This window comes from Hordeum vulgare, chromosome 1H (assembly GCF_904849725.1).
Source record: "Hordeum vulgare subsp. vulgare chromosome 1H, MorexV3_pseudomolecules_assembly, whole genome shotgun sequence".
NCBI lineage: Eukaryota > Viridiplantae > Streptophyta > Magnoliopsida > Poales > Poaceae > Hordeum > Hordeum vulgare.
This window is the reverse complement of record NC_058518.1, coordinates 310,750,149-310,760,039: the sequence shown is the minus strand read 5'-3', so window position 1 is coordinate 310,760,039 and position 9,891 is coordinate 310,750,149.

Here is a 9,891-nt window from a genome sequence, read left to right as displayed (position 1 = left end):
CTCCCATCATAGACATCTCAAACTCTTTAGTCATTAGACCAGAAAAATCTTCATTAAAAGCTTTGATAGGAGAACCAAAGATAATATCATCAACATATAGTTGGCATATGAACAAGTTCCCCTTGACCTTCTTAGTAAAAAGGGTGGGGTCGATTTTCCCAACTTCAAATCCTCGGTCATGTAACATCTCGGTAAGGTGCTCATACCACGCACGTGGGGCTTGTTTAAGGCCATAGAGTGCCTTGTCGAGATCATACACATGATTAGGGAACTTGGGATCCTCGAACCCCGAGGGTTGTTTGACATAAACCAACTCCTTAAGGGGGCCATTAAGAAATGCACTCTTCACATCCATTTGATATAATTTGAAGTTATGATGAGATGCAAATGCAAGCAGCAAGCGAATAGAGTCAAGGCGATCAACAGGAGCAAAGGTTTCACCGTAGTCGATACCCTCGACATGGGAGTAGCCTTGTGCTACCAATCTTGCTTTGTTCCGAGTGACAACCCCGTTCACATCTTGCTTGTTCTTAAAGATCCACTTTTGTCTCAATAACATTTTGGTTCTCCTTGGGTCTTGGCACCAGTTGCCACACTTTGTTGCGCTTGAAGTTGTTGAGTTCATCATGCATGGCATCAACCGAGTCCATGTCTTCGAGAGCCTCTTGTACCTTTAGTGGTTCAATGCAAGAAACAAACGCATGATGTGCACTAAAGTTTTATAATTGACGACTAGTAGTTATCCCTCTCTGTAAGTTGCCGTGGACATTCTCCATCACATGAGAAAGATTTTTGAGCGTTTTGGCATTCTTGGCAGCGCGTCTTTCTTGAATCTCCCCAAGGGTAAGCTGAGAAGCCTGTATATGACCTTTGCCACCTTTTTGAGTTGCCCCCTGATCTTGAGCATGATTTTGTTCATGTGCTTGATTTTCATCTTGAGCTTGGTCTTGACCTTCAACCTGCTCTTGATCTTGAGCATTCCCAGAGGGGTGAGCAGGATCAAGGACATCAGTTGGTGCAGGACCATCTTGAGGTGGACCTTCTCCTTGATCAGTATTACACGGATGAGGGTCTTCAGAGTGTTCTTCAGAAGCATGTGGGTCTTGCGTTGGTGATGGTTCCATGTGAGTGGAACATTGTCCTTCTCCTTCATTCATAAGGGGTTCCTTAATGGGCAAGAAGTATCACACGCCCATTCTTCTTACGGCTTGGGGAGGAATTTCATCACCTACATCAAATACCACCTTGCTCTACTTGGGAGCCATTATTCTCGTCAAACTCCATGTTACATGTCTCCTCAGTGAGTCGAGAGGACTTGTTGAGGACACGGTAAGCGCGAGAGTTTGAAGCATAACCAACAAATATGCCCTCTTGATCTCTAGGTTCAAATTTCAAAAATGAGCACCTTTATTAAGAATGAAACACTTACACCAAAACACCCGAAAGTACTTGAGTTTGGGCGTGTTGCCAGTAAGAATTTCATATGGAGTCTTGTTTAAACCTTTGCGAAGGTAGAGACGATTGGATGCATGACATGCGGTGTTGATGGCTTCAGCCCAAAAGTTATACGAAGATTTAAACTCCACCATCATGGTTCTTTCCACATCCATCAACGTCCGGTTCTTCCTTTCCGCCACACCATTTTGTTGAGGTGTAAGGAGAAGAGTATTGGTGCTTGATTCCTTCATCACTCAGAAACTCATTTAGGGTGTAGTTCTTGAACTCGGTGCCATTTTCACTTCTCATCATCAATACCTTTGAATTGTGTTGGTGTTGAGCTTCATTAGCAAAGTCGATGACGGTTTGTTAAGTCTCACTCTTTCTCTTGACAAAGTATACCCAGGTATATCTTGAGTAATCATCCACTATCACCAAGAAGTACTTTCTTCCCCCAGGGCTATCATAGGATGGAGGACCGAAGAGATCCATGTGGAGGAGCTCCAAGGTCCTTTTTGAGTAGATGATAGTCGTGGGCGGTGAGCTGTCTCATGAATCTTTCCTTCAATACATTCACTGCAAGCTCGATCTCTCACAAAACTCACATTTGTTAGTCCGAGAACGTGATCCCCTTTGAGGAGACTTCGCAAAGATCTCATATTTACATGGGCTAGCTGACAATGCCAAAGCCATCCCACATCAACTTTAGCCATTAGACAAGTCGTTGTCCGCGTGGGTTGCTCCGAAAAGTTAACCACATAGAGACCATTCTCGACATGACCAACAAAGGTACTTTAAGAGTCTTGCTCCACAAAAGGGCCACTAAGTCAATACCAAATAAAGTACTAAAGCCCATAAGTGCAAGTTGATGAACAAAAAGTAAATTGTATGCAAGGGTCTCAACAAGCATAACCTTTTCAATGGTAAGTTCCGAAGAAATTACCACCTTGCTGACACCCAATATCTTTGAAATCGCGTCATCACCAAAGGAGACTTGGGTGGTAATGGATGGGTTGGTATGAACGTCCACCACCAAGTCCTTGCTTCTGGTCATATGATTTGTTGCTCCACTATAAAGCAACCATGATACCCCACCGGAAGCAAACTCTTGCATAAGATCAATGCTTGGATTTAGGCACCCATTCTTTAATGGGTCCTCTCATGTTAGTAACAAGGGTCTTAGGAACCCAAATAGACCATGCAATGTACTCATCATAAGAGCCAACAAACTTGGCAAAAACATTTCCATCATTCGCACGAAAGAACACATAGGAGGGGCTAAAGTCGTCGGTTGTGTTGGGTAGAGGGGTATTGCCCTTCAGGGCATTACCACCCTTAGCTTGGTTCTTTTTCTTCCCATGAGTATCCTTCCCAGATTTAACAAAGGTTTCCATAATCTGCGGAGATTGCTTGGTTTCTTCTTCTTGTTCTTCTTCTTGGTCTTGGGTGCAAACCCAACTCCTTCCTTTGCAACCACTTCCTTTTGACTGCTCAGAAGGTCATTAAGATTTTTTTGACCTTGGATGCATGTCACAAGGCCTTTCTCAAGCTTCTCTTTTAATTTGGAGTTCTCCTGCACAAGATGTGCATGCTCACGGCAGGGGTTAACAGCATGGACATTATCAATTAAAACAAATGGAGAGGAAGTGGCTATTTCCTTAGTGAGTTTTACTTGAAGTTGAGCATGAGACTCTTTTAAAGAGACATGAGTACTCTTCAAGGCCTTGTGAGCCTTGTCAAGTGTTGCAAGATCTTTCTTGAGTCTAACATGATCAAGCCCAAGTGCGCTCTTTTCGGATTGAAGTACACTAGTAAGAACAAGAGCATGATCAAGATCTTTCTTTAACTTAGCAATGTCATCATTAAATGACTCCTTAAGAATCAAACGAAGCCCTTGCTCCTTTTCAAGAGCAATGGAAATATCCGCAATGTCTTCGACATAGTCACCACTATGACCTTGAAGGGTAGAGATGGCATCTTCATCAGATTCAATAAAGTCATTGGCCTCACCGAGTTGTTCCAAGAGAGCAACAACATGCTTCTTCGATTTACCCTTGAGGTTTCTCATGAATTTATCAAAGGAGTTCTCCTCCTCCTCTACCTCTTCCTTTTTATCTCCGCTATCCATGGTAGCGGAAATGATAGCTTTGATGTTGGAAGTTTGAGCATTAGATGTTACCTTGTCGGATGCCTTGGCCATCAGGCACTTGGCCATGCGGTTCTCGTTGGGATCCTTGAAAAGAGACACCTTGCTTGGAGAAGAGGATGCAATGTCCACTGTAGCCATTCCCATTGTTTCACCACTTGTATCATCGTCATCATCCTCATCAGAGAGGTACACTTCTTGAGCCACCAGCACCTTAGGGGGCATCTTCTTGGGGAAGTTGTTCCTTTTTGGGAAAGACTTGGTCTTGTCTTTGCGAATGAGCTTGCCACCATTGTCTTCCCTTTGTTCATAGGGACAATCTGCCACAAAGTGACTCACATTGCCACAATTGTAGCAAGTTCTCACTTGTTGCTTTCCCTTAGACCCGCTTGAGTTATTCTTGGATAAGTTGGGCCTTCAGTTTTTCTGGCCCCAAATTTGCCTTGATGAAAGAGCCATATGCTCATGGTAAGCAAACTTGGTGTCTTCGGGACAAGATTCTTCTTCGTCTTCCTCATCTTCCTCTAAAGTAGCCTTGGCGTTCAAAGCAAGGTTGGGAGAGTCCTTTCTTGATCATTAAACTCGGGCTAGAGCATCATTAGCAATTTTGTTCAAAATATTCATGGCAATGAACTCATCCAACACATCACTTGAGGACAAGGAATGGAAGTCTGGCCTTTGACGAATGACAGAGGACATGGACTTGTTGAAAGGCATGATGGCCTTTAGAAACTTGTGCTTAATCCAAGTGTCATCCACATCTTTGCTTCCATGATCTTAAAGGGCCACAACAAGAGTTGTAACTCTCCGATATAGCTCACGAGGGTCCTCATCCTCGATCATAGCAAATTCATCGGCCTCATTGAGAACCACTTCATAGTTGGACCTCTGAATGCTAGAGCTTTCCTTGTACATGTATATGATGTGCTCCCAACAATATTTGTCACGAGTGAAGGGACGCAAGTGAGGAAGGTCTTCAACAGGTAAGACTGCTTGAAAAATGAACAAGGCGGAGTGGTTGAGCTGATTGTCTGCCTCTTCTCTTGGCATGAGTTTTCTTGGATCACGTGGGTAGTATCCCTGCTCAGTTAGCAAAATCATTCTTAACAAGCTTTGGTGTAGGACCTAGATTAATAATATGCGGTGGGTGAACCGGTCCTCCATAGACCAAGGGAGGAGGAACAGAGGTAAAGGCATTAGCCCCACTTGTGCCTTCATGCATTTTATACTTTTTGCTACTAGCATTTCCCTTTTCGGAATTGCCTCCCAAATCTAAAGATGTGGGATTCGCCACCAACAATGGGTCGGTAGATGGCTTGTAATCATTAAGGAAATCCTTAAGCATGTTTTTGACTTCGATAGCCATAGAGGATTTAAATGTGGACATGACCTCATTCAATTCCTCTCGGGTGACTGAGTTTGCAACAGCTCCCTCGGGCACCTCATCAACTCATTCCCCGTCGTCAACAATACTCTTTGGGTGGTAAAACCCTTAATAAAGAAACTTGGCTCTGATACCAATTGAAAGGATCGATATGGTTGACTAAAGGGGGTGAATAGGAAAGTAACAAATTTTAAGCTTTTCTTTAAACAAATTACGTTTAGCAACAAATAGGTTGTCTAGATATGCAAATAGGTGAGCAACCTATATGATAATAACGCACAATAATAAGCAAAGAGTAAATACAAGTAAATGTAAGAAATATCCACAAGTGGAACCGATCAAGACGAGGGTGTGTTCCCAAAGTTCCTTCCCTTTGAGGGGAAGTACGTATCAGTTGGAGCAGTGTGGAGGCAGAATGCCCCCCAAGATGCCACTAAGGCCACCGTATTCTCCTCACGCCCACACACAATGCGAGGTGTCGTGATTCCACTAAGTGATGCCCTTGAAGGTGGCAACTGGACCTTTACAACAAGGTTGGGGCTCTCTCCACAACTTAATTGGAGGCTGCCAACAAAACCACGGACCTTCACAATAATGGAATGTGGCTCCGAGGTGACCTCTTCCGTCTAGGGTGCTCAAACACCCAAGAGTAACAAAATCCACACAATAACTTGGGGGAATAAATTTTCCTTTGGTGGAAGTGTAGATCTAGGTCTCCTCCTTCAATCCCTAGCAAGAAAACAAGTTTGGGGTGGCTAGGGAGAGAGATCGGGCAAGAAAGCTTCAGTGCATCAATGGAGGAGAGAGAGAGGTAAGAGATAAGGGGGAGGAAGAAGAAAACCCCCTTATATAGGCCCCCAGATTTCTAACCGTTACAACAAAAATTGCACTGGGCGGTACAACCGGTTGCTGGGACGATACAACCGGTGTTCATATTTTAGTGGAACAACCGGTCAACCACCGCCCTACAACCTGGCCAAAACAAGAAGTTGGACCAGATGTGTCAGCAGCCATGGCTGCTCAGCGTGGCGAAGTCCTAAGCGGTACAACCGCTTGGAACACTGATAGTACCGGCTATATTTAATATAGTGGTACAACCGGGCCACCATCGCCCAACAAGGATAGTGAAATAGAACCGTGTCCGGCGGTGATCCAATGCATGGCTGGTATAATCGCCCAGCAACTGAGCGATACAACCGCCCATAGCACCGGTACAACCGGTTAGTATAGAAAAACCGGGATTCCTCTCTCTCAAAGATGCATTGGAACATGATGGTTGCAACAATGTTAGAGAAGAATTGATTCACCCATAGACTTCCAATGTGGATTCCCTCTTAAAAGTACGGGATCCCTACGACCAAAGAAAATAAACACGTAAGGAACACGTCTTCGACATTTTCTGTCTGGAGGGAATGCCTAACCATCTTGTGTATTAACAAATGATACTTCCATACTTGACACCCGGTTAGATAACATAGTGAGTTGTCATCATCACCAAAATACTTAAGCAGGATAATGCCCTTACACACATCTTTATAAAGAAGGAGTAGATGGTGTTATTAGCCGTTGTATACGTGAGCATGAGCAGGAAAAATTCCAAGGAAGTGTCATTCCAAGGCCTACGGAGGACATCATGCTAGTGAGAGAACTGCACACAAGGTATTACAATCTGGTTTCTATTGGCCTAGTCTTTTTAAAGATGCTCGTAAGCACGTCCTTTCTTATGATGAATGGCAATGAGTAGGTAATATTTGTAAACGTCATGAAATTCCTATGAACTATTCACTTGCTATTGAACCTTTTGATGTGTTGGGTTTTGACTTTATGGGACCTTTTCCTTCCTCGAATGGATATACTCATATTCTAGTTGTTGTTGATTACGTTACTAAATGGGTAGAAGCTATTCCAACTAGTTGTGTTGATCATAACACTTCTATTAAAATGTTAAAGATATTATCTTTCTGAGGTTTGGTTTCCCTAGATATTTAATTACTGATGGTGGTTCACATGTTATTAATGTTGTTTCCCGTAAATGCTAGCTAAGTATGATGTTAACCATAGAATTGCATCAGCTTATCATCGCAAGTCTAGTGGTCAAGTTGAACTAAGCAATCGTGAAATAAAATTAATTTTGCAAAAGATGGTCATAGGTCTAGAAAGAATTGGTCTAAGAAACTTGATGATACTTTGTGGGCTTATAAGACCGCTTATAAGAATCCCATGGGGATGTCCCCATATAAAATGGTCCATGGGAAATCTTGTCATTTACCTCTTGAGTTAGAACATAAAGCTTATTGGGAAATAAAATAACTTAATTATGATTTTGAACTTGCCAGTGAGAAAATGTTATTTGATATTAGCTCATTGGATGAATGGAGGACACAAACTTACGAAAATGCTAAGTTGTTTAAGGAAAAGGTTAAAAGATGGCATGCCAAAAGAATTCAAAAACAAGAATTCAATGTAGGAGACTTAGTGCTTTTGTAAAATTCTTGTTTTAGATATTTTGCAGGGAAACTCCTCTTCAAATGGAAGGACCCTATGTTGTCGAGGAGGTTTTATCGCTCCGGTGTTATAAAAATCAATAATTTCGAAGGTAAAAATCCAGGAGTGGTGAATGGGCAAAGAATCAAGCCATTGAGATACCCGGGTGTTTTGACCACCGCATTGCGAGATTTTCCTCTGTTCTTGTTTCAAGCTATTTTTCAGACAGATTTAGATCGACATGACTTTACCAAGCCCTTTCAATGATAAGTTCTTCGATAAGGTCATCAACCCCTACCTGACGGAGGTGATGAAGTACCCTCAAGCCATTGAGATGCATCAGGGGTGCTTCACATCCGGGATGTTCAACGCCCCAAGGAGGGAAACGAGAAAGGTAGACTTGCAGCAGTGGAACAAGAGATTTTAAAGTGCCAAGGGATGGTGGAGCGTGGTCTGAGTGCTAACCACTCCATTATTACGGATTTCATCCGAAAAAATAAGCTGGACACCAAGAATGTGAGGGCGATTCTCTCTAAGGCTCAAGATCGGATCAATCACCTCCAAGATCAAGTCTATGAACTCCAAGGTCAAAACTGTGAGTATGAATCTAGGTTTCAAAGGATGAGCTTCGTTGCTGGTTTGAGGACTCCCGAGACAAAATTATCTTCCTATGACGGGGAATCTACACCCTGGAGTATTGAGGACACACCTGCTACACCACTACCATCACCCGAGGAGGACGCTTGAGTACTTGGGTACGGGCACCACCCTTGGCTTGTTCCAAGCTTGGGGGAGGTGCCCTGGTATCGTATCACCATCATTACTATCTATTTTAGTTTGATCCTTAGTTGTTTCATGAGTTAGAAAAATAATTTTCAGATTTGCTTTGCTTAGGATTTTTGCTTTGAGTTCCATCTATCCTTGTAATCGAGTATGTGAGATATATAATAAAGATTAATTGAGTTTTTATGGTATATCCGTGGGCACTCATCATCACAACATGTGAATAAAAAGAAAGATAGACTGATATTCCACGTAAGATTTCTAGAGACATCTCGCGAACCGTGAAGATGAAAACCGTGCCACGCGGCCCACAACTGAAAGAAGACCTCGGGACAAATTAGACGGTCAAAGCGGTGACCGACCTCTCTAGAAATCAAAACATGTACAAAACGCTTTGCTAGTAAAAAAAGGTACGCCCAGGGATTCTTCAACACACGGGTCGTGTTAACAAGGGAAGTAAAAAAATCCAAAAAACCGTGGAATTGGAGCACTCTTCGGGTCATTAGAGCTCCGTCGTGGTTGCAGTGTAAGTGTCGCCGGAGCTGCAGTGAAGCACGTCGGACGTCTCGTTGAGGTTGCAATGGAGCGCCGGGAGGGTTGCCATGGAATCTGCAGCGCTGGTCCTGCCGTGAAAAGCTGCGACGCTGGGGTTACATAGAAGAAAGTCGGGGTTGTGATAGCACATCGAACGGACACCTCTAGCATATCCTACGGCTGACCAGGCGGATGATTTCCTCATGAAATAATCCGACTCATTCGTAGCAGTGCCCTTTTTTAAAGGCACCGTTAGGAATCAGACTACTGATCTACCAGCCGAACACCGTAGGATGAGGCTGCTTGTGCCCATTAGATTAGTATAGGTGCGTCGGACCTTTTCCAGGTAGTTTTCTGATAATCAGCTTCATAGAATTAACTGCTCCCAAAAATCACGGTTGGACACAATCTGTAACAAGGGTCCACCTTTGTTTCCCTGTACTAATTTTGCTCCACAAACTAATCACATCCAAAAATCAAGCAAGGAATCCCTAAAAAAGCATGTACATATCGCCTTATTTTCTACTGAACCAAAAAACTTTTCCTACTAAACTTAGCTTCCAGTACATGTTAAATTTGCTTCCATGTCCAAGAAAAAACTTTATGTCCAATGTACCAATTTATTTTTATTTAGAAACAAAATTTTGCATAAATTTGCTATTATTTTTCGTCTTCCAGTGTTACTCCATGTTACTTCCAACCACCATAGAAGTTTGGTTCGATCTAATTTGTCTCAACTTAATTTGGAAAATATGCTTCCATAACATTTATAGATTTTCTCTAATCACGCTGCTGCCATATATGCTTCCGATATTCGCTCCATGTCCATACAATCACATGAGTTTTCATATATGCATGATGCTTCCTTTTTATTCCATACTCGTTTCCATCATATGCTTCCAACAGTACATGACATGCTTCATAATTCATGGTCACATTTTCTCCGGGCATTGTCATAATTTGTTTTCCGAATGAAGCACACGTGTTTGTATTTCGAAGCCCAATTTTATTTGGTTGAAGCATGAAATGTAGTTCCAAGTTCCTTATACCATCACAATGTTAGTGTAAGAAATGAAGCATGCATCATTGTATTTCAAAGCACAATTTTATTTGGTTGAAGCAT